A 21,745-nucleotide genomic window follows, 5' to 3' on the forward strand; every position below is an offset into this window, starting at 1 on the left:
TTATACCTTTATTCAGACTTACAGAAGTTAACCCTTTATACTATGATGCAAATAGCTTACACAGCAGTGCCACCTAGGTATGAGTAGGTGACATTACAACAGTAGCAAAAGTGCATTCTGGGTAAGGTTATGATGTCATTTCTTATCAATAGTCACACCCATCCGACAATGATTGGAAAGCTCCAAACTAGGAAGGTGTGTCTGATAAGTTTGTGATCATAAACCATACACAGGGGGGAGACAGAGACACACAAGAAAAGGAGGAGAAGGAGACGAGTTGAGCTCTCTAGAGGTGTCTATCAGGATGAAAGCCATGGTTACATGCGCTATGATTGACCACCCAGCTTTCCTAGGAGCAGAAGTAAGATTTCAAATAGGACTTGGTAAGAGACACAGAAAATGATATTTCATTTTATTAAGACTAATTTGATAGTGTGGGTGAAATTATGCCATCTAGATTGGCGAATAAATACATTTATTAATTGATCATCTCCATATTGAGATGTAGTCTTAGTATATTGTGAGACTTCATTCTACCTGCAGAAGAATCAAGACTCATAATCTAGCAAAGAATAAAATAATTGCTTAGATATATATATATATCATTCTTCGCCAAGCTAAGTGATGGATTCCCACAGGAAAGACTTATTTCAAGTCCTTCCCATTTAAATATGGTCTAGCAAAGATCCTATATCCCTTTTATTTGTCTTAATGGTCTTACCAAAGTTATATGTGTGAAAATAGTCCAGGATGGGGCGGAAGGATACAGTTATCTCTTCTAAGTTATATCCTTGAATGGATCTGCCCATGCCTGAAGTCATGTGACGTGTAGTTGGTTAGAGGGGGGTGGAATGTATTTAGCATTCCATATTGATGTCTAGGATTAGACATGCCCATCCTGATATCATGAGGCTTTCTCTGAACAGTAGTAATGTATATAACTTATGTTCCTACTTTGATATCCTAACCTAATAATAGCTTGGTTATAATGTGACAAGTTATTTCCACTCACATGTATTGTTAAGCTTGTAATGCTTTATATCAATGCTATATATATTCATTTGCATGTATCATTGTGTTTATTTACTTATATATGTTTGTAACCTTGTAACCAATAAATCTGCATATTTTTATAAACCTGTGTATTATTGTATAATGTAGGATTACATGTTTTATCATTAACGTCATCTCACGTCAAAAGAACTTATTTATCTGAGGAAATAGTCGGACTCAGATGTGAATTGTATCAATTAGCTTGTCTACAATTCACCAGGTCACGATTTTAAGAATTTATGACAAATTTTATAAATTACATTTTTTTATGATTAATTATTTTTATGACCATAATTAATAATTCTTAATTGAATTATTACAACCCGACAGATCTGTGTTAGACCCAATTCTCTTCAATCTTTTTATCAATATTGTGGATGGGATAGAGAGTAAAGCTTATATTACACCTGTAGATATTTGTGCATATCACCGCTAAGAAACGTTTATATGAATGCTCAGAAGTGATGATCTGGCAGTGTAATACTGCTGCCAATTACCCGATGATTAAGGAAACGCTTGTTCATGAGGTAATTGGAATCTTTTAGTAATCACAATCTGCTGCTGGCAAACAGTGATTCAGTATGGAGTCAAGCGATGGTGTTAACGATCCCTCCTCCACCTACAGTGAAGGAGATCTTTGAAGGTAATAGCAGCGGTCTCCACCGCTAACGAGCAGGTGATTGCCGAGAAGGAATCTGCAGGTGTAATATATTTAGAGATTAGCAAAGTTAGAAATAATTTGATTCGGCTGCTTTGCCAAATTTCACAAAGAAAGTGGATTTCTTTGTTTGTAGCAGGCGCAATGATGGGGAACAGCGATCGCACCGTCCCCTGTCAGTGAACCCCTCAGAAGAAGTGAGTATGTTTTTTTGGCCACCATTTCAGGAAAAATATATTCTCTACCATGAACTGTGAGGAAATTCTGCTTTGAGGCGAATCAAATTTTTCCTGAAATTTGGATTGGTCAATTAATTTGGCTTTGATTCACTCAACACTACATGTACAGCCAAAAGAGCCACAGAAAATTGATCATGTCAGTTTGTATGTATGTAGTGGGCACAATGAAGGGGACTGGTGATTGCACAGTCCCCCGTCATTGAACTCCTCAGTTGCTATGTTCATTGCAACTGAACAGGGTAAAAATAAAAATACTCACCTTATCCATTTGCTTGCGTAGAGGCCGTTGCTGGCCTTCTTGATTGAAGACAACACTTGAAATCTCACTCAGTGAATTGATGACAATCACCTTGCATGGACAGCGTGCCAGCGTGGTGACGTCATACGTTACCCCGCACAAGACTTTGCGCAGTATCTTCAATCAAGATGGCTGCAATGGGCTCTTCTCGTGCAGATGGATGAGGTGAGTATTCTTTTTTCCCACCATTTCAGGGAAAGTTGATTTGTTACCACAAAGCAAGAAGAAATTCGGCTTCACAGCGAATCAAATTTTTCATGAAATTTGGATCGAAGTCAATTAGTTTGACTTCAATTTGCTCAACACTAAATATACGTTTAAAGTAACCGGTTTGATAATGACAAAAAAATACTGTGTAGGACACTTAAAACCCGTCTTGTCAAGTATTACAGAAATACTGTCACTACCAGAGCTTTGAGACGTTCTCACAGCTCTGTGTCTCCACCCCTGTGATGATGTCACTTAGAGTTTGGAGGTGTTCTCACTGTTCTGTTTCTCCGCCCCTGTGATGAGGTCTTTACTCCCAGCTGTTCCTCCTGCGTTTGATTTCCCTGCCTTTAAATCACCCCTCCTCCTATTGCAGGGCGTGGATTATATTTCTCTTTTCAGTTGTAGCTCTGCCTTGAGTATCTTCACTTGTTAAGCTATTATTTCTCTGGACCTGTGTTCTGTTGCTGCAAGCACTCCGGATATCGCCAGCGGCCCTTGGATCCGTCTTCTCTGCGGCTGCAGCTCCATCAGCTAAGTGTGCAGACATTGTTGTGTACCTGGTGATTTTCTGACTGGATCTGAGGTGGCCATGGTTCCCTCCATATTCTGAGCAGGGCATCGGTGGCCGTGCCCCTTTCACTATTGTAGGGGTTACAGGGCTCATCAGTCTTAGGCACGCGGGCATGCCTCGTTCCACCACATGGATCCGGGCATGTGCTTTAGCAGCATAGGGAGTGTGTTGAGGGTCTGACAGGGGTCACCCTTTCTCTTCCCTAGTTTGGGTCCGGTCAGTAGCTCTTTTTACTGTGTATGCTCTTGTTACCCTTAAACAGCCGTGACATTATAATCCACCAAAACCGTCCTTGTTGACATGGATCCGCTTTCTGGCTTGGTTGACCGCATGCAGGGTCTTTCTTTGGAAGTAGCAGATCTCCGTCAATCTGTGACTCAGCTACAAGCATTGGGCTCTGCTTCGGCTCATGGAGTCTGTTGCGAGCCAAAGGTCTCACTTCCGGAAACGTTCTCCGGGGGCAGTGAGAATTTTGTTCGCTTCAGAGAGGCATGTAAACTCCATTTTTGTTTGTGTCCCCACTCCTCTGGTAATGAGGAACAGAGGGTGAGGATTGTCATCTCCCTGCTCAGGGGTAATGCTCAGACTTGGGCTTTTTCGCTGCCATCAGGGGATCCTTCCCTTCGATCCGTGGAAAGATTTTTTGTGGCCCTGGGGCAGATATATGATGACCCGGATCGTGTTGCTCTGGCAGAATCGAACTTACGTGTTTTATGCCAGAACAAACTGTCTGCGGAGCTTTATTGTTCTGAATTTCAGAGATGGGCAGCTGATTCAGGCTGGAATGATGCTGCACTCCGAAGTCAGTTCTGTCATGGTCTCTCAGAGGGTTTGAAAGATGCCTTTGCTTTCCATGAGAGACCAACGTCCTTAGAGTCTGCCATGTCATTGGCGGTACGCCTTGACAGGCGTCTAAGGGAAAGAAACAAGACCGCTCCGTCCAGCCATTGTCAGTCTAGGGGCAATGGTGCGGACTCATTCAGTATGCAGGGGTCTCATCCTGTCTCGCTCCCTTCTGAGGAGGAGCCCATGCAGCTAGGCCGACTTGCCCCTGATAAAAGAGGATTTGGTCCTCAGAATATGGTGTGTTTTTGTTGTGGGGGCATAGGTCATTTGGCAAATGTTTGTCCGTCTAGGAGATTCCTGAACTGTACTAAGAGCGATAATAAGAGAAAAACCTCAAGAGGTAGATCATCAAGTTCTGCTTCATCTGCTACCTTGGGCAAAGTTGATGTGGGAATTGATGCTATTCCTCTGACCTGCAGTTCCCGTTTTCTCCTGTCTGCCAGGGTGGCGCTAGAGAGCAAAGTCATTCCTTGTGAGATTTTTGTCGATAGTGGAGCGGCAGTGTCAATCTTATTGACACTCAATTTGTAGCCTTGCATGGTTTTCAGGTTTGTACATTAGAAAAGGATATACCTGTTTTTGCTATTGACTCTGCCCCACTCTCGCAGAGATCTCTGAAAGGCATTGTTCACAATATCCGGCTAGCTGTAGGTGACACTCATGTGGAGGAGATATCTTGTTTTGTCCTTAACGGATTGCCTTCTCCTCTAGTTTTGGGGCTACCCTGGCTCACTAGACATAACCCCACTATTGATTGGCAAGGAAGGCAAATAAATGAGTGGAGTGACTTTTGTAGAGAGAATTGTCTCACAGCGACTTTTGCAGAGGTGTCTACTAAAACTGTGCCATCATTTCTCTCTGATTTCTTGGATGTGTTTTGCGAGAGCGGTGTTCAGGAGCTACCTCCTCACCGGGAGTTTGACTGTCCCATTAACCTCATTCCCGGCGCCAAGCTGCCAAAAGCACGCCTCTACAATCTCTCACAACCGGAAAGACTCGCAATGCGAACCTATATCTCCGAGAGTCTCGAGAAGGGGCATATTCGTCCCTCAAAGTCACCTGTTGCCGCAGGTTTTTTTTTGTTAAAAAAAAAGATGGCTCTCTGAGACCTTGCTTAGATTTTAGGGAGCTGAACCGTATCACGATTCGCGATCCCTATCCCCTTCCTCTGATCCCGGACCTCTTCAACCAAATTGTTGGGGCCAAGGTGTTTTCCAAATTGGATCTGAGAGGCGCGTACAACCTGGGCAGGGTCAGAGAGGGGGATGAATGGAAAACTGCCTTTAATACCCCTAACAGGCATTTCGAGAATCTCGTTATGCCTTTCGGCCTGATGAATGCTCCGGCCGTCTTTCAGCATTTTGTTAATAGTATTTTCTATCATTTAATGGGGAAATTTGTATTGGTGTATCTTGATGATATTTTGATTTTTTCCCCTGATGTTCAGACCCATCAGGATCATCTTTTTCAGGTCCTGCAGATACTGCGGGAAAATAAACTGTATGCCAAGCTGGAGAAATGTCTTTTTATGGTATCGGAGATTCAATTTCTGGGTTTTCTCCTCTCTGCTTCTGGTTTTCGCATGGATCCGGAGAAGGTCCGTGCTGTGCTGGAGTGGGAGCTTCCTGAAAATCAGAAGGCATTGATGCACTTTCTGGGTTTTGCTAACTATTACAGAAAGTTCATTTTGAATTATTCCTCTATTGTCAAACCCCTTACTGACATGACAAAAAAGGGGACGGATTTTTCCTCTTGGTCGGAGGAGGCGCTTCCAGCCTTTTCTAAGATTAAAGAGAGTTTTGCGTCTGCTCCCATCTTGGTGCATCCCGATGTTTCCTTACCTTTTATTGTTGAGGTGGATGCTTCCGAGGTGGGTGTGGGTGCAGTTTTGTCCCAGGGCCCCTCTCCTGCCAAATGGCGACCTTGTGCCTTTTTCTCTAGAAAACTCTCCCCGGCAGAGAGAAACTATGATGTGGGAGATAGGGAGTTGTTGGCCATCAAGTTGGCTTTCGAGGAATGGCGCCATTGGTTGGAGGGGGCCAGGCACCCTATCACCGTTTTTACCGACCATAAGAATCTGGCGTACTTGGAGTCGGCCAGGCGTATGAATCCGAGACAGGCCAGATGGTCTCTGTTCTTCTCCAGATTCAATTTTGTTGTTACTTTCCGCCCTGGGATCAAGAATGTGAAGGCTGATGCTCTCTCTCGCTGTTTTCCGGGAGGAGGAAACTCCGAGGACCCGGTCCCATTTTGGCGGAGGGGGTAGTTGTTTCTGCTCTATATTCCGATTTGGAGGCCGAGGTCCAGGCTGCCCAGTCTGAGGCACCTGCCCGTTGTCCCTCCGGGAAGTTGTTCGTGCCTCCTGAGCTATGTCACAAACTCTTTAAGGAACATCATGATACGGTTCTTGCTGGTCACCCCGGGAGTAGAGCCACGGTAGATCTCATTGCTCTGAGATTTTGGTGGCCGGCTCTTCGTAAGTTTGTGGAGGGTTTTGTGGCGGCTTGTGAGACGTGCGCTCGCGCTAAGGTCCCTCGTTCACGACCTTCAGGTTCCCTTCTCCCGTTACCCATACCGTCCCGTCCTTGGACACACCTGTCCATGGACTTTATCACGGATCTTCCTCGTTCCTCGGGGAAGTCGGTGATCCTGGTGGTCGTGGACTGTTTTAGCAAGATGGCTCATTTTGTTCCTTTCCCTGATTTACCCAATGCTAAAACGTTGGCGCAAGATTTTGTCGACCATATTGTTAAATTGCACGGCATTCCCTCTGATATTGTTTCCGATAGAGGCACGCAGTTTGTGTCCAGGTTCTGGAAGGCTTTCTGTTCTCGCCTGGGGGTTCGGCTGTCCTTCTCTTCTGCTTTTCACCCGCAGTCGAATGGTCAGACTGAGCCCCTCAATCAGAATCTGGAGACATATTTGCGCTGTTTTGTGGCAGAGAACCAGGAGGATTGGTGTTCATTTCTCCCTCTTGCTGAGTTTGCTTTGAACAACCGTCGTCAGGAATCTTCTGATAAGTCACCATTTTTTGGTGCATATGGGTTCCATCCGCAGTTTGGGACATTCTCGGGAGGGGCTCTTTCTGGTTTACCTGAGGAGGAGAGATTTTCCTCGTCTTTGTCTACCATTTGGCAAAAGATTCAGAGTAATCTCAGAAAGATGAGTGAGAAGTATAAGCGTGTGGCTGATAAGAGACGTGTGCCTGGTCCGGACCTGAATGTGGGTGATCTGGTGTGGTTGTCTACAAGAAATATTAAACTGAAGGTTCCCTCCTGGAAATTGGGTCCCAAGTTTATTGGGCCTTATAAAATTTTGTCAGTCATCAATCCTGTTGCCTTCCGCCTTGATCTTCCACGGGTTTGGAAGATACATAATGTATTTCACAGATCTCTCTTAAAACCATATGTCCAGCCCACGGTACCCTCCTCTTTGCCTCCTCCTCCGATTTTGGTTGATGGCAATCTGGAGTTTGAGGTTTCCAGAATTGTGGACTCTCGCATTGTCCGCAGTTCTCTTCAGTACCTCGTTCATTGGAAGGGTTATGGTCCTGAGGAGAGGATGTGGGTTCCGATGTCGGACATTAAAGCCACTCGCCTTATCAGGGCATTTCATAGGGCTCATCCTGGGAAGGTGGGTCCTGGGTGTCCGGAGTCCACCCGTAGAGGGGGGGGGTACTGTCACTACCAGAGCTCTGAGACGTTCTCACAGCTCTGTGTCTCCACCCCTGTGATGATGTCACTTAGAGTTTGGAGGTGTTCTCACTGTTCTGTTTCTCCGCCCCTGTGATGAGGTCTTTACTCCCAGCTGTTCCTCCTGCATTTGATTTCCCTGCCTTTAAATCACCCCTCCTCCTATTGCAGGGCGTGGATTATATTTCTCTTTTCAGTTGTAGCTCTGCCTTGAGTATCTTCACTTGTTAAGCTATTAGTTCTCTGGACCTGTGTTCTGTTGCTGCAAGCACTCCGGATATCGCCAGCGGCCCTTGGATCCGTCTTCTCTGCGGCTGCAGCTCCATCAGCTAAGTGTGCAGACATTGTTGTGTACCTGGTGATTTTCTGACTGGATCTGAGGTGGCCACGGTTCCCTCCATATTCTGAGAAGGGCATCGGTGGCCGTGCCCCTTCCACTATTGTAGGGGTTACAGGGCTCATCAGTCTTAGGCACGCGGGCATGCCTCGTTCCACCACATGGATCCGGGCATGTGCTTTAGCAGCATAGGGAGAGTGTTGAGGGTCTGACAGGGGTCACCCTTTCTCTTCCCTAGTTTGGGTCCGGTCAGTAGCTCTTTTTACTGTGTATGCTCTTGTTACCCTTAAACAGCCGTGACAAATACCTAGATAAGCTAGCAATGTGGGAAAAAACATGGCAGAAAAATGTTAATGCTGATAACTGTAAAGTAACACACCTAGTTCACAGTAATCGTATGGATGTATACACATTACATGGACTAAAACTGGGGAAAACTGAATAAGTAAAGGACTTGGGTATTTTGGTTATGGTTACAAGTAAGCTAAGCTGCAGTACTCAATATCAGACAGCAGCTCCAAAAGCGAATGTGATTTTAGGGTATTTAAAAACATATATAAAAACCTGTGATTGCAATGTAATATTACCGCCTCATAAAGCTGCATTTAAATATGAGATTCACTGGTTTGGCTTCCATATGCTATAAAGGGTATAAGAGAGATGGAAAGGATTCAGAGGTAGGAGACTATGTTATTAAATGGGATGGAAAGTCTCTCGCATACTGAGAGGCTTAAAAATTAGAGGTGATCTCATTTACATGTATATTTATTCATTCCAAGGACTTTACAAAGGACCAGGGGACATTCACTTCTGGTGGAGGAAAGTCAATTTCAGCATCAATACAGTAAAGGATTCTTTATAGTTAAAGTCGTCAGACTGCGGAATGCCCTGCCCCAAGAGGTAGTAATGGAAGATATTATGTCAGCACTTAAAATAGGGCTAGATTCTTATCTGACAGCATATGACATTGACAGTTCGGTTTTTATTAACCCCCTCAGGACCCTGCCATTTTTCACCTTAAGGACCAGGCCATTTTTTGCAAATCTGACATGTGTCACTTTATGTGTTGATAAGATTAAAACATTTTTACTTATCCAAGACACTCTGAGAATGTTTTCTCATCACATATTGTACTTCATGACAGTGGTAAATTTGAGTCAAAATATTTCATTTATAAAAAATACCAAATTTACCAAAAATGCTTTAAAACAGACAGTGATACCTCCTAAACTAGTTATTACTTTACATTTCCCATATGTCTACTTCATGTTTGGATCATTTTGTAAATTTCATTTTCTTTTTTTGGGGACATTAGAAGGCTTAGATGTTTAGAAGCAAATCTTAAAATTTTTAAGAAAATTTCCAAAACCCAATTTTTTATTACAAGTTAAGGTCTGAAGTCACGTTGTGGGGCTTATATAATAGAAACCACCCATAAATTTTAGAAACTACACCCCTCAATGTATGCAAAACTGTTTTTACAAACTTTGTTAACCCTTTAGGTGTGCCATAAGATAAAGGAAAATGGAGATGAAATTTCAGAATTTTACTTTTTTGGCAGATTTTCCATTTTAATCCTTTTTTTTCTGCTAACAAAGAAAGGGTTAACAGCTAAACAAAACTCAATATTTATTACCCTGATTCTGTAGTTTACAGAAACACCCCATTTGTGATCATAAACTGCTGAACGAGCACACGGCAGGGCGCAGAAGGAAAGCAGCGCCATGTGGTTTTTAGAAGGCAAATTTCACTGGGATAATTTTAAATTGTTATGTTACATTTCAAGAGCCACTGATGCCCCCCTAGAGTAGAAACCCAAAAAGTGACACTGTTTTGGAAACTATGGGATAAGGTGGCAGTTTTGTTGGTACTATTTTAGGGTACAACAAAAGGTAAGGTAACAAAAAATAGCTGTTTTGGCACCATTTTTATTTTTTTTACAGTGTTCATCTGACAGGTTAGATCATGTGGTATTTTTATAGAGCAGGTTGTTATGGACGCGACAATACCAAATAGGACTACTTTTTTTGGTTGTTCGTTTACGTTTTACATAATAAAGCATTTTTTTTTTATATTTTTTTTTTTGTGTCTCCATATTCTGAAAGCCATAGTTTTTTTTGCCTGATTGTTTTATGTAGGGGTTAATTTTTTGCCGGATGAGGTGACGGTTTAATTGGTTCAATTTTAGGGGGCATATGCCTTTTTGATCGCTTGGTGTTGCACTTTTTGTGATGTAAGGTGACAAAAAATGATTGCTTTAGCACAGTTTTTATTTTATTTTTTTCTACAGCGTTCAGGTGAGGAGGTGGATCACGTGATATTTTTAGAGAGCCGGTCGTTACAGATGCGACAATACCCAATCTGTCTGTTTTTACAATTTTATGTGTTTTATTTTCGGATTTTTTTTTTTTTTACTGGAAACTTTTTATTTTTGTGGTTATTTTTTTTTTTGCCCCACTCTGGGACTTCAACTTCTAGGGTCTAATCCCCTGTGCAATGTATTACAATACAACCTGTATTGTAATACGTTGCATGTCAGCTTGTATGCTGACAGCCTACCTGTGAGACTCAGCCTAAGGGCTGGATCTCACAGGCTTCCGTAGAAGGTAAGCCCCGATGCCTATGCGTGGACCCGATGGAAATGCGGAGGCACCCCATACCCTCCGAAAACCCTTCCACCATGGCATACTACTGGTTAATACGCCAGCATAGGTGTTTTCACTGATTCCTGCGTATGCAGCAGGGGCCCTGCTGTCAGTGACTGCACCCACCCGATCAGCCTGCCGTACATGTACGGTGCTGATCCTTAAGTCACGTCCACCAGCGCCGTACATGCAGAGGTCCTTAAGGGGGTTAAAGCCTTATTTACACATCAGTGTTTGGTCAGTGATTTCCATCTGTGATTTTGAGCCAAAACCAGGAGTGAAACCTCCACAGACATAAGGTAGAAGGGAAAGATCTGCCCCTGTCCTGTGTTTAGACCCGCACTTGGCTTTGGCTCACAATCACTGATGAAAATTACTGACCAAACACTAAGGCCTCTTTCACACGACCGTATGGCTTTTTCAGTGTTTTGTGGTCAGTTTTTCACAGATCCATTGTTCCGGTTTTTTTCCGTTGTGTTTCCTTTTCTGTTCCGTTTTTCCATTCCATTTTTCCGTATGGCATATACAGTATACAGTAATTACACAGAACAAATTGGGCTGGGCATAAAAATTTTCAATAGATGTTTTTTTGTGGGACCCATTGACTTGAATGGAGCCACGGAACGTGATTTGCGGGCAATAATAAGACATGTTATCTTTTAACGGAATGGAAAAACTGAACTATGGAAACGGAATGCATATGGAGTACATTCAGTTTTTTTGTGGAACCTTTAATACTGACTGTATACAGAACGCAAAAAACGGCCCGTAAACAGAAGAAAAAAAACGGTTGTGAGAAAGAGGCCTAACTGTGTTAATAAGCCATTGTGTCAGAACTTTGCAAAAGCTCTTGATATGTCATAGAGATATATCAAAGGTTTTGATTGGTGGTGGTCTAGGTTCTGAAACCCCTACCAATTGCTAGAATGAGGAGAAAGAAGCGCTGATCTTGCTGTGGGCAACAGAAGTGAGATGGACTCAACAAAAGTCTATGGACCAGTGAGTACTTCTCTCTTCATACTAGTGATTATTTAACTAATGACACCAATACATGTTAAGTATTAATTAGCTACCCACTTTATGATTTTCTTTTGGATTTAAGGGTTTAGCCTGTTGAATTCACCACTAGCCTGACCTACTTCATTCGGTTGTGTTAATTGACTTTGCTACAATTGGAGTATGGCTGGTTTCCTATCCACTGGCGTAGATAAAGTATCACTAGTCTCTGAGGCTAGCTTAGTCTTCTTGGAGAAGGCCCTAGTACAGAGCAAATACGCACCCTCGTTTAAAGCAGCATTCAAGGACCTTACTAAAATTTACAAGGAGCAAATAAATTTGTGGTGGGAGATACAATCCATCGAAAACTATATAAAAAATAAGATTGTACCTAGAGGCCTGAGGATTACCCTGGCTTCAGCTAACAGATGTAGAACCACCTCACTGATGAACAAGTGGGAAGAGGAGGCGACTAAGAGTTCGCTACGGTTTATGCAACTGTTGTTGGAGGAGGAAAAAATCAATCTGGTGACCCTAGAGAACAAACTTAGGGATCAGATTGAACTTACACAAAAATTTAAAACTGAGGTAGACTTTAACAACAAGGAACTGCAACTGAAAAATACTTTGGAAAAGTTTCAGTTCCATTTGAAGGAATGTAAACACCGCCAGTTTAACAGAGATCTACAGGACTTTAGGGACAATCGAGTCTACTCTACTATAGATCGGGGCATATCACAATCTAAACAATTGGATATAGATATCACATCTAGCGATACCGACGCTTCAGAAAACGACAAGGAAGGTATTTATGGTAATAGGGGCAGAGGTAGGGGCCGACAGAAGTCTAAAGGCCGTAGAGGGGGAAGAACCAGTCAACGAGGAGGTCAGGCTAGTGGTGGGCAAGATTTTTTAGAGACACCCTATCCATTACAAAATCGAGGGTCTCACAGATCACCGCCACAGACAACCAGGCCCCAGGGAAACATAACCAAATAGTCAACTTCTCTAGTCAGGTGCTACAGGAATCAGAAATGTGCATCCTGAGCAAAGGTCTCTCCTTTGCTCCAATATACAGCTTCAACCTTTTTAATTGGGTTAGATACATCCATCTCTTTGCCAGGAAACTCAACTGGCAGAAACATTTTGCGTTAATTGAGAGTGGTGAGAGCAGAGAGATGGGTGTCTCACCAGATATCCTAAAAGATATCCGTCTTTTGTTTAGCTTGAGTGATAGTACACCACAGGAGGGTAAGGGGCCTTTTACCTACCTTAAAAATAGGAGTGTGAAAACTCCACCCTCAGGAGACCCGACACGTATAGACGTTTTTGTTAACCAGGTTTGCCGCGATTTACTGAACCTTACTCCGTCCTCACATTGATTCAACTGTAGCAAAGCTGAGTATAAATCACTGCAAGATCTGGAACACAAGAAAGACCTGACCATCAAGCCTTCAGATAAAGGAGGAAACATTGTATTGATGGATACAATTGATTACAAGAAGATGTGCCAGACCTTGCTCAGTGACAGAGAAACATGAGAAATTGAGCGGTGATCCCACTGGCTCATTTCAGCAAGAACTAGTTCTCATACTAAGAGGAGCCAAGACCGATAACTTGATCTCAGGGGAAGAATTCGATTTTTTTCTATAAAAAACATCCAACTATAGCTACCTTCTTTAGCCTTTCAAAGATCCATAAAGGTGGCACCCCCCCTGAAAGGATGACCCATTGTGTCAGGTGTCAACAGTTTGACACTAGGGATGAGCGAACCCGAACTGTATAGTTCGGATTCGCACCGAATTTTGGGGTGTCCGTGACACGGACCCGAACCCGAACATTTTCGTAAAAGTCCGGGTTCGGGTTCGGTGTTCGGCGCTTTCTTGGCACTTTTTGAAAGGCTGCAAAGCAGCCAATCAACAAGCGTCATACTACTTGCCCCAAGAGGCCATCACAGCCATGCCTACTATTGGCATGGCTGTGATTGGCCAGTGCAGCATGTGACCCAGCCTCTATTTAAGCTGGAGTCACGTAGCGCCGCACGTCACTCTGCTCTGATCAGTGTAGGGAGAGGATGCAGCTGCTGCTGTTAGGGTGAGATTAGGCAGGGATTTGCTCAGCAAAAACACTTAGTGAAGTGATTGATCTACAGCTGTGGATCATTCAACTGCTGCTATTTAATTGCTCACTCTTTTTAGGCTGCCCAGAGCGTTTTTCTGTCACTTTTTTCTGGGGTGATCGGCGGCCATTTTGTGTCTTGTGGTGCGCCAGCACAAGCTGCCACCAAATACATTTAACCATCAATAGTGTGTTTTTTTTTTTCCTATATCCTACATCAGGTGCTTGGCTGTGCTTGCTATTTTATTGAGGGGTGAAATACAATTAGCAAAATAGCAGTACCCTAAATCTGGTGTTTCAGCTGTGGCTAGCCAATTGTAATACTGTCTGCTGTCTGGCAAAGGATATTTTTTTTCTGGGTTGAAATACAATTCCCAAATTAGCTATTCCCTAAATCAGTGGTTTCTACTGTATCAGGCCAACTTTAAATCTATCCATAAAAGGGTATATTACATTGAAGGTGTGGATAGGGTCATCCTCAATAACTTCACATGCTACCATGCATTTCCAAGTATAATTCTGTCCGTAAATGTATACCTGTCATCCAGGGCCTAAATACTAGGCCTACAATTTAGATTCAGCTAAATCTGTCGTTACTGCTGTGACTGGTCAAGTTATTTAGTGTCCGTCAAAGCACAGTTTTTGTTCTGGGTTGAAATACAATTCCCAACTTAGCAATTCCCTAAATCAGTGGTTTCTGCTGTATCAGGCCAACTTTAAATCTATCCATAAAAGGGTATATTAGATTGAAGGTGCTGATAGGGTCATCCTCAATAACTTTACACGCTACCGTGCATTTCCAAGTCTAATTATGTCCGTAAAAAGGATACCTGTCATCCAGGGCCTAAATACTAGGCCTACAATTTATATTCAGCTAAATCTGTCGTTACTGCTGTGCCTGTATTAGCGTAATACGGTACCTAAATAGATAGCCAGATAGTGTTAAGTGTCTGTAAAAAAAGGCCTGAATTTGAATTCAATACATTGGGCCAAATATTTTTTTTCTTATTGTGGTGAACGGTAACAATGAGGAAAACATCTAGTAAGGGACGCGGACGCGGACATGGTCGTGGTGGTGGTGTTAGTGGACCCTCTGGTGCTGGGAGAGGACGTGGCCGTTCTGCCACAGCCACACATCCTAGTGAACCAACTACCTCAGGTCCCAGTAGCCGCCAGAATTTACAGCAATATTTGGTGGGGCCCAATGCTGTTCTAAGGATGGTAAGGCCTGAGCAGGTACACGCATTAGTCAATTGGGTGGCCAACAGTGGATCCAGCACGTTCACATTATCTCCCACCCAGTCTTCTGCAGAAAGCGCACAGATGGCGCCTGAAAACCAAGCCCATCAGTCTGGCACATCACCCCCATGCATACCAGGGAAACTGTCTGAGCCTCAAGTTATGCAGCAGTCTCTTATGCTGTTTGAAGACTCCGCTGGCAGGGTTTCACAAGGGAATCCACCTAGCCCTTCCCCAGCGGTGGAAGACATAGAATGCACTGACGCACAACCACTTATGTTTCCTGATGATGAGGACATGGGAATACCACCTCAGCACGTCTCTGATGATGACGAAACACAGGTGCCAACTGCTGCGTCTTTCTGCAGTGTGCAGACTGAACAGGAGGTCAGGGATCAAGACTGGGTGGAAGACGATGCAGGGGACGATGAGGTCCTAGACCCCACATGGAATGAAGGTCGTGCCACTGACTTTCACAGTTCGGAGGAAGAGGCAGTGGTGAGACCGAGCCAACAGCGTAGCAAAAGAGGGAGCAGTGGGCAAAAGCAGAACACCCGCCGCCAAGAGACTCCGCCTGCTACTGACCGCCGCCATCTGGGACCGAGCACCCCAAAGGCAGCTTCAAGGAGTTCCCTGGCATGGCACTTCTTCAAACAATGTGCTGACGACAAGACCCGAGTGGTTTGCACGCTGTGCCATTAGAGCATGAAGCGAGGCATTAATGTTCTGAACCTTAGCACAACCTGCATGACCAGGCACCTGCATGCAAAGCATGAACTGCAGTGGAGTAAACACCTTAAAAACAAGGAAGTCACTCAGGCTCCCCCTGCTACCTCTTCTGCTGCTGCCGCCTCGGCCTCTTCTGCTGTTGCCGCCTCGGCCTCTTCTGCTGTTGCCGCCTCGGCCTCTTCTGCTGCTGCCACCTCGGCCTCTTCCTCCGCCTCTGGAGGAACGTTGGCACCTGCCGCCCAGCAAACAGGGGATGTACCACCAACACCACCATCTCCGTCACCAAGCATCTCAACCATGTCACACGGCAGCGTTCAGCTCTCCATCTCACAAACATTTGAGAGAAAGCGTAAATTCCCACCTAGCCACCCTCGATCCCTGGCCCTGAATGCCAGCATTTCTAAACTACTGGCCTATGAAATGCTGTCATTTAGGCTGGTGGACACAGACAGCTTCAAATAGCTCATGTCGCTTGCTGTCCCACAGTATGTTGTTCCCAGCCGGCACTACTTCTCCAAGAGAGCCATGCCTTCCCTGCACAACCAAGTATCCGATAAAATCAAGTGTGCACTGCGCAACGCCATCTGTGGCAAGGTCCACCTAACCACAGATACGTGGACCAGTAAGCACGGCCAGGGACGCTATATCTCCCTAACTGCACACTGGGTAAATGTAGGGGCAGCTGGGCCCCAGGCGGAGAGCTGTTTGGCGCACGTCCTTCCGCCGCCAAGGATCGCAGGGCAACATTCTTTGCCTCCTGTTGCCACCTCCTCCTACTCAGCTTCCTCCTCCTCTTCTTCCACCTGCTCATCCAGTCAGCCACACACCTTCAGCACCAACTTCAGCACAGCCCGGGGTAAACGTCAGCAGGCCATTCTGAAACTCATATGTTTGGGGGACAGGCCCCACACCGCACAGGAGTTGTGGCGGGGTATAGAACAACAGACCGACGAGTGGTTGCTGCCGGTGAGCCTCAAGCCCGGCCTGGTGGTGTGCGATAATGGGCGAAATCTCGTTGCAGCTCTGGGACTAGCCGGTTTGATGCACATCCCTTGCTTGGCGCATGTGCTGAATTTGGTGGTGCAGAAGTTCATTCACAACTACCCCGACATGTCAGAGCTCCTGCATAAAGTGCGGGCCGACTGTTCGCGCTTCCGGCATTCACATCCTGCCGCTGCTCGCCAGTCTGCGCTACAGCGTAACTTCGGCCTTCCCGCTCACCGCCTCATATGCGACGTGCCCACCAGCTGGAACTCCACCTTGCACATGCTGGACAGACTGTGCGAGCAGCAGCAGGCCATAGTGGAGTTTCAGCTGCAGCACGCACGGGTCAGTCGCACTGTGGAACAGCACCACTTCACCACCAATGACTGGGCCTCCATGCGAGACCTGTGTGCCCTGTTGCGCTGTTTCGAGTACTTCACCAACATGGCCAGTGGCGATGACGCCGTTATCAGCGTTACAATACCACTTCTATGTCTCCTTGAGAAAACACTTAGGGCGATGATGGAAGAGGGGGTGGCCCAGGAGGAGGAGGAGGAGGAGGAAGAGGGGTCATTTTTAGCACTTTCAGGCCAGTCTCTTCGAAGTGACTCAGACGGAGGTTTTTTGCAACAGCAGAGGCCAGGTACAAATGTGGCCAGCCAGGTGGACGAGGAGGACAAGGATGAGGAGGTGGAGGAGGATGAGGATGAAGCATGGTCACAGCGGGGTGGCACCCAACGCAGCTCGGGCCCATCACTGGAGCGTGGCTGTGGGGAAACGCAGGATGATGACGATACGCCTCCCACAGAGGACAGCTTGTCCTTACCCCTGGGCAGCCTGGCACACATCAGCGACTACATGCTGCAGTGCCTGCGCAACGACAGCAGAGTTGCCCACATTTTAACGTGTGCAGACTACTGGGTTGCTACCCTGCTGGATCCACGGTACAAAGACAATGTGCCCACCTTACTTCCTGCACTGGAGCGTGATAGGAAGATGCGCGAGTACAAGCGCACGTTGGTAGATGCGCTACTGAGAGCATTCCCAAATGTCACAGGGGAACAAGTGGAGGCCAAAGGCCAAGGCAGAGGAGGAGCAAGAGGTCGCCAAGGCAGCTGTGTCACGGCCAGCTCCTCTGAGGGCAGGGTTGGCATGGCAGAGATGTGGAAAAGTTTTGTCAACACGCCACAGCTAACTGCACCACCACCTGATACGCAGTGTTAGAAGGAGGCAACATTTCACTAACATGGTGGAACAGTACGTGTGCACACCCCTCCACGTACTGACTGATGGTTCGGCCCCATTCAACTTCTGGGTCTCTAAATTGTCCACGTGGCCAGAGCTAGCCTTTTATGCCTTGGAGGTGCTGGCCTGCCTGGCGGCTAGCGTTTTGTCTGAACGTGTATTCAGCACGGCAGGGGGCGTCATTACAGACAAACGCAGCCACCTGTCTACAGCCAATGTGGACAAGCTGACGTTTATAAAAATGAACCAGGCATGGATCCCACAGGACCTGTCCATCCCTTGTGCAGATTAGACATTAACTACCTCCCCTTAACCATATATTATTGTACTCCAGGGCACTTCCTCATTCAATCCAATTTTTATTTTCATTTTACCATTATATTGCGAGGCAACCCAAATTTGAATGAACCTCTCCTCTGTCTGGGTGCCGGGGCCTAAATACAATGGACTGTTCCAATGTTGGGTGACGTGAAGCATGATTCTCTGCTATGACATGCAGACTGATTCTCTGCTGACATGAAGCCAGATTCTCTGTTACGGGACCTCTCTCCTCTGCCTGGATGCCTGGGCCTAAATATATGACAATGGACTGTTACAGTGGTGGCTGACGTGAAGCCTGATTCTCTGCTATGACATGCAGACTGATTCTCTGCTGACATGAAGCCAGATTCTCTGTTATGGGACCTCTCTCCTCTGCCTGGGTGCCTGGGCCTAAATATATGACAATGGACTGTTCCAGTGGTGGCTGACGTGAAGCCTGATTCTCTGCTATGACATGCAGACTGATTCTCTGCTGACATGAAGCCAGATTCTCTGTTACGGGACCTCTCTCCTCTGCCTGGGTGCCTGGGCCTAAATATATGACAATGGACTGTTACAGTGGTGGCTGACGTGAAGCCTGATTCTCTGCTATGACATGCAGACTGATTCTCTGCTGACATGAAGCCAGATTCTCTGTTAAGGGACCTCTCTCCTCTGCCTGGGTGCCTGGGACTAAATATCTGACAATGGACTGTTACAGCGGTGGGTGACGTGAAGCCAGATTCTCTGCTATGGGACCTCTCTCCAATTGATATTGGTAAATTTTTATATATATATATTTTTTTTTATTTATTTGTTTGCAGGGGATTTACCTACATGTTGCTGCCTTTTGCAGCCCTCTAGCTCTTTCCTGGGCTGTTTTACAGCCTTTTTAGTGCTGAAAAGTTCGGGTCCCCATTGACTTCAATGGGGTTCGGGTTCGGGAGGAAGTTCGGGTCGGGTTCGGATCCCGAACCCGAACATTTCCGGGAAGTTCGGCCGAACTTCTCGAACCCGAACATGCAGGTGTTCGCTCAACTCTAACTATGATCTGTTTTTCTTAATTGACTAAATTACAACAATTAGAGGACCTTCCCTAACCGTTACCAGGTAGGGTCACACGGGATTTACATGGGAGCAGAAACAAAATACATTTTCTACTTTACAACATTTTAAACTGAATTGTATAGTTTTATTTATAAATGCTGTTATATTATAGAAATTGCTGTGAAATTATAAAAATTGAAGGGAAATTGTACATTTCTAACCAAAGCTCAGTGTTTGTGTAGATGAATCTTGCTTCACTGTAAATGTGAAATTTTCTCTGGGGAGGATGCAAAGCTTTAGTGATATGCTTTTGTTTACAGTCACCAGCATTTCCAGGTTGGCGATGCCCACTATGGCAACAGAACACAACAAGGGAATCCCCCAGGAACATTGCTTTAGGAGAAAATGTGCTAGGGGACCAAACTGAAAAGAATATTTTTTGTTAAAATATGTTAAATAACATCTGTGTTTCTAGACATATATTGCTTGTTAGAAGGATATTTTTATTATTTTTATAATTATCATCCTAGGCCTCGTTCAAACTGAATTTTTTCAAGCAGACATAGTGAAACTGCTTCCCTTTGTTTTCTATGTAAAGGTCATGCTGCAGTCGTGGCTAATAGCCACAACTGCACCAAGAAAGGACATGCGTGGAAACCCCCCTCTGTTCCATGGCACTCACACTAAAAAGCTACTGCAGGAACTGGAAGGGTTTATTTGTTTGTAAATTCTTTATTTTCAGAATTTTTCAATCAAGATACAGACAAACAGTAGCCTGTTGGCCATAGATTGGAATTACACAAAGCCAATGTCACAAGTACATAAGCATAACAAATAACAACTGCTTGAAGAAACATCGCATAGCCATAAGTAGTAGCTCATGTTGTAGCAATGATAGTGGACTCCTGTATAACTCCTAGAGGCATAAGATATTGACCAAATGGTAGCCTAGTAGAGTATCTAAGGGAGCTATGGAGGCCTGTATAATATGCACATATTTACATTATAGAGGAAAGAGGAGAAAGAAAAAGAAAAAGGGGGGTTTATGTCACAGAATATGCAGTGTATTTTGCCTTTGCAAATTACACTGTGAACACGGACTGATTGTGATTTTTATCAACCCCTTCAAAAAAAAATTGTTTTTTACTCCCAGCATTTCCAAAGCGTATGGCATTTTTATTTTTCCATTCATATAGCCATATCAGGACTTTTTTTTTGCAGGACAAGTTGTACTTTATAATGGCACCATTTGCGGTTGCATACAATGCAGTAGGAAGCTGGGAAAAATTCCAAATGGGGTGAAATTATAAAAAAGCCTTGACATGTCTGACAGAAAACGATCTTAGTATACAGAGTCACATAACAGGGATAGTGTAAGGAAAGAATAGAAATAAATAATTGTGTAGAATATTAGGGACTTTGAACACGGAAAGCAGTTTGAGGGAGTGAAGAGCTGAGCGGCTTGGGCAAAGTGCTTGATAGTACATCTGCTGCAAAAACTCCAGCCACCTGCAATAAAAAAAATATTATTTCTCAGTAACTGGCTCAGTGATAGAAAACAGAGGGTGGTTATTAACGGTACACACTCAGATTGGGTCACTGTCACTAGTGGGGTACCTCAGGGGTCAGTATTGGGCCCTATTCTCTTCAATATATGTATTAATAATCTTGTAGAAGGCTTGCATAGTAAAGTATCAATTTTCGCAGATGACACTAAACTTTGTAAAGTAATTACCACTGAAGAGGACAGTATACTACTACAGAAGGATCTGGATAGATTGCAGGCTTGGGCAGATAAGTGGCAGATGAGGTTTAACACTGATAAATGTAAAGTTATGCACATGGGCAGGAATAATGCAAGTCACCCATACATACTAAATGGTAAAACACTAGGTAACACTGACATGGAAAAGGATCTAGGAATTTTAATAAACAGCAAACTAAGCTGCAAAAACCAGTGTCAGGCAGCTGTTGCCAAGGCCAATAAGATAATGGGTTGCATCAAAAGTGGCATAGATGCCCGTGATAAGAACATAGTCCTACAACTTTACAAATCGCTAGTCAGACCACACATGGAGTACTGTGTACAGTTCTGGGCTCCTGTAAACAAAGCAGACATAGCAGAGCTGGAGAGGGTCCAGAGTAGGGCAACTAAAGTAATACCTGGAATGGGGCAACTACAGTACACTGAAAGATTATCAAAAATAGGGTTATTTACTTTATAAAAAAGGACCCCTAAATATATCAGGGGTCAGTACAGACCCATCATCTATTTATCCCCAGGACTGTGACGAGGGGACATCTTGTAACGCACCTAGTTGATCAGTTAGGATCTCAACTGCGGAAGCAATGGACATCCACTATTATCCCGCCACCCTTGTGTTTGACTGTGGGATTCGCGGTTACTCAGTATGTACCCCAGGCGTCACTCTCAGTCTTAGGCCCCATGCACACGGCCGTGTTTCACAGCCGTGTGCGGGCCGTGGAACCGAGGCCTGGATCCCTCCTGAGAGCAGGAGCGCACGGCGTCACTGGTTG

Source organism: Bufo gargarizans, chromosome 5 (genome assembly GCF_014858855.1).
Source record: "Bufo gargarizans isolate SCDJY-AF-19 chromosome 5, ASM1485885v1, whole genome shotgun sequence".
In the NCBI taxonomy this organism is placed as follows: domain Eukaryota; kingdom Metazoa; phylum Chordata; class Amphibia; order Anura; family Bufonidae; genus Bufo; species Bufo gargarizans.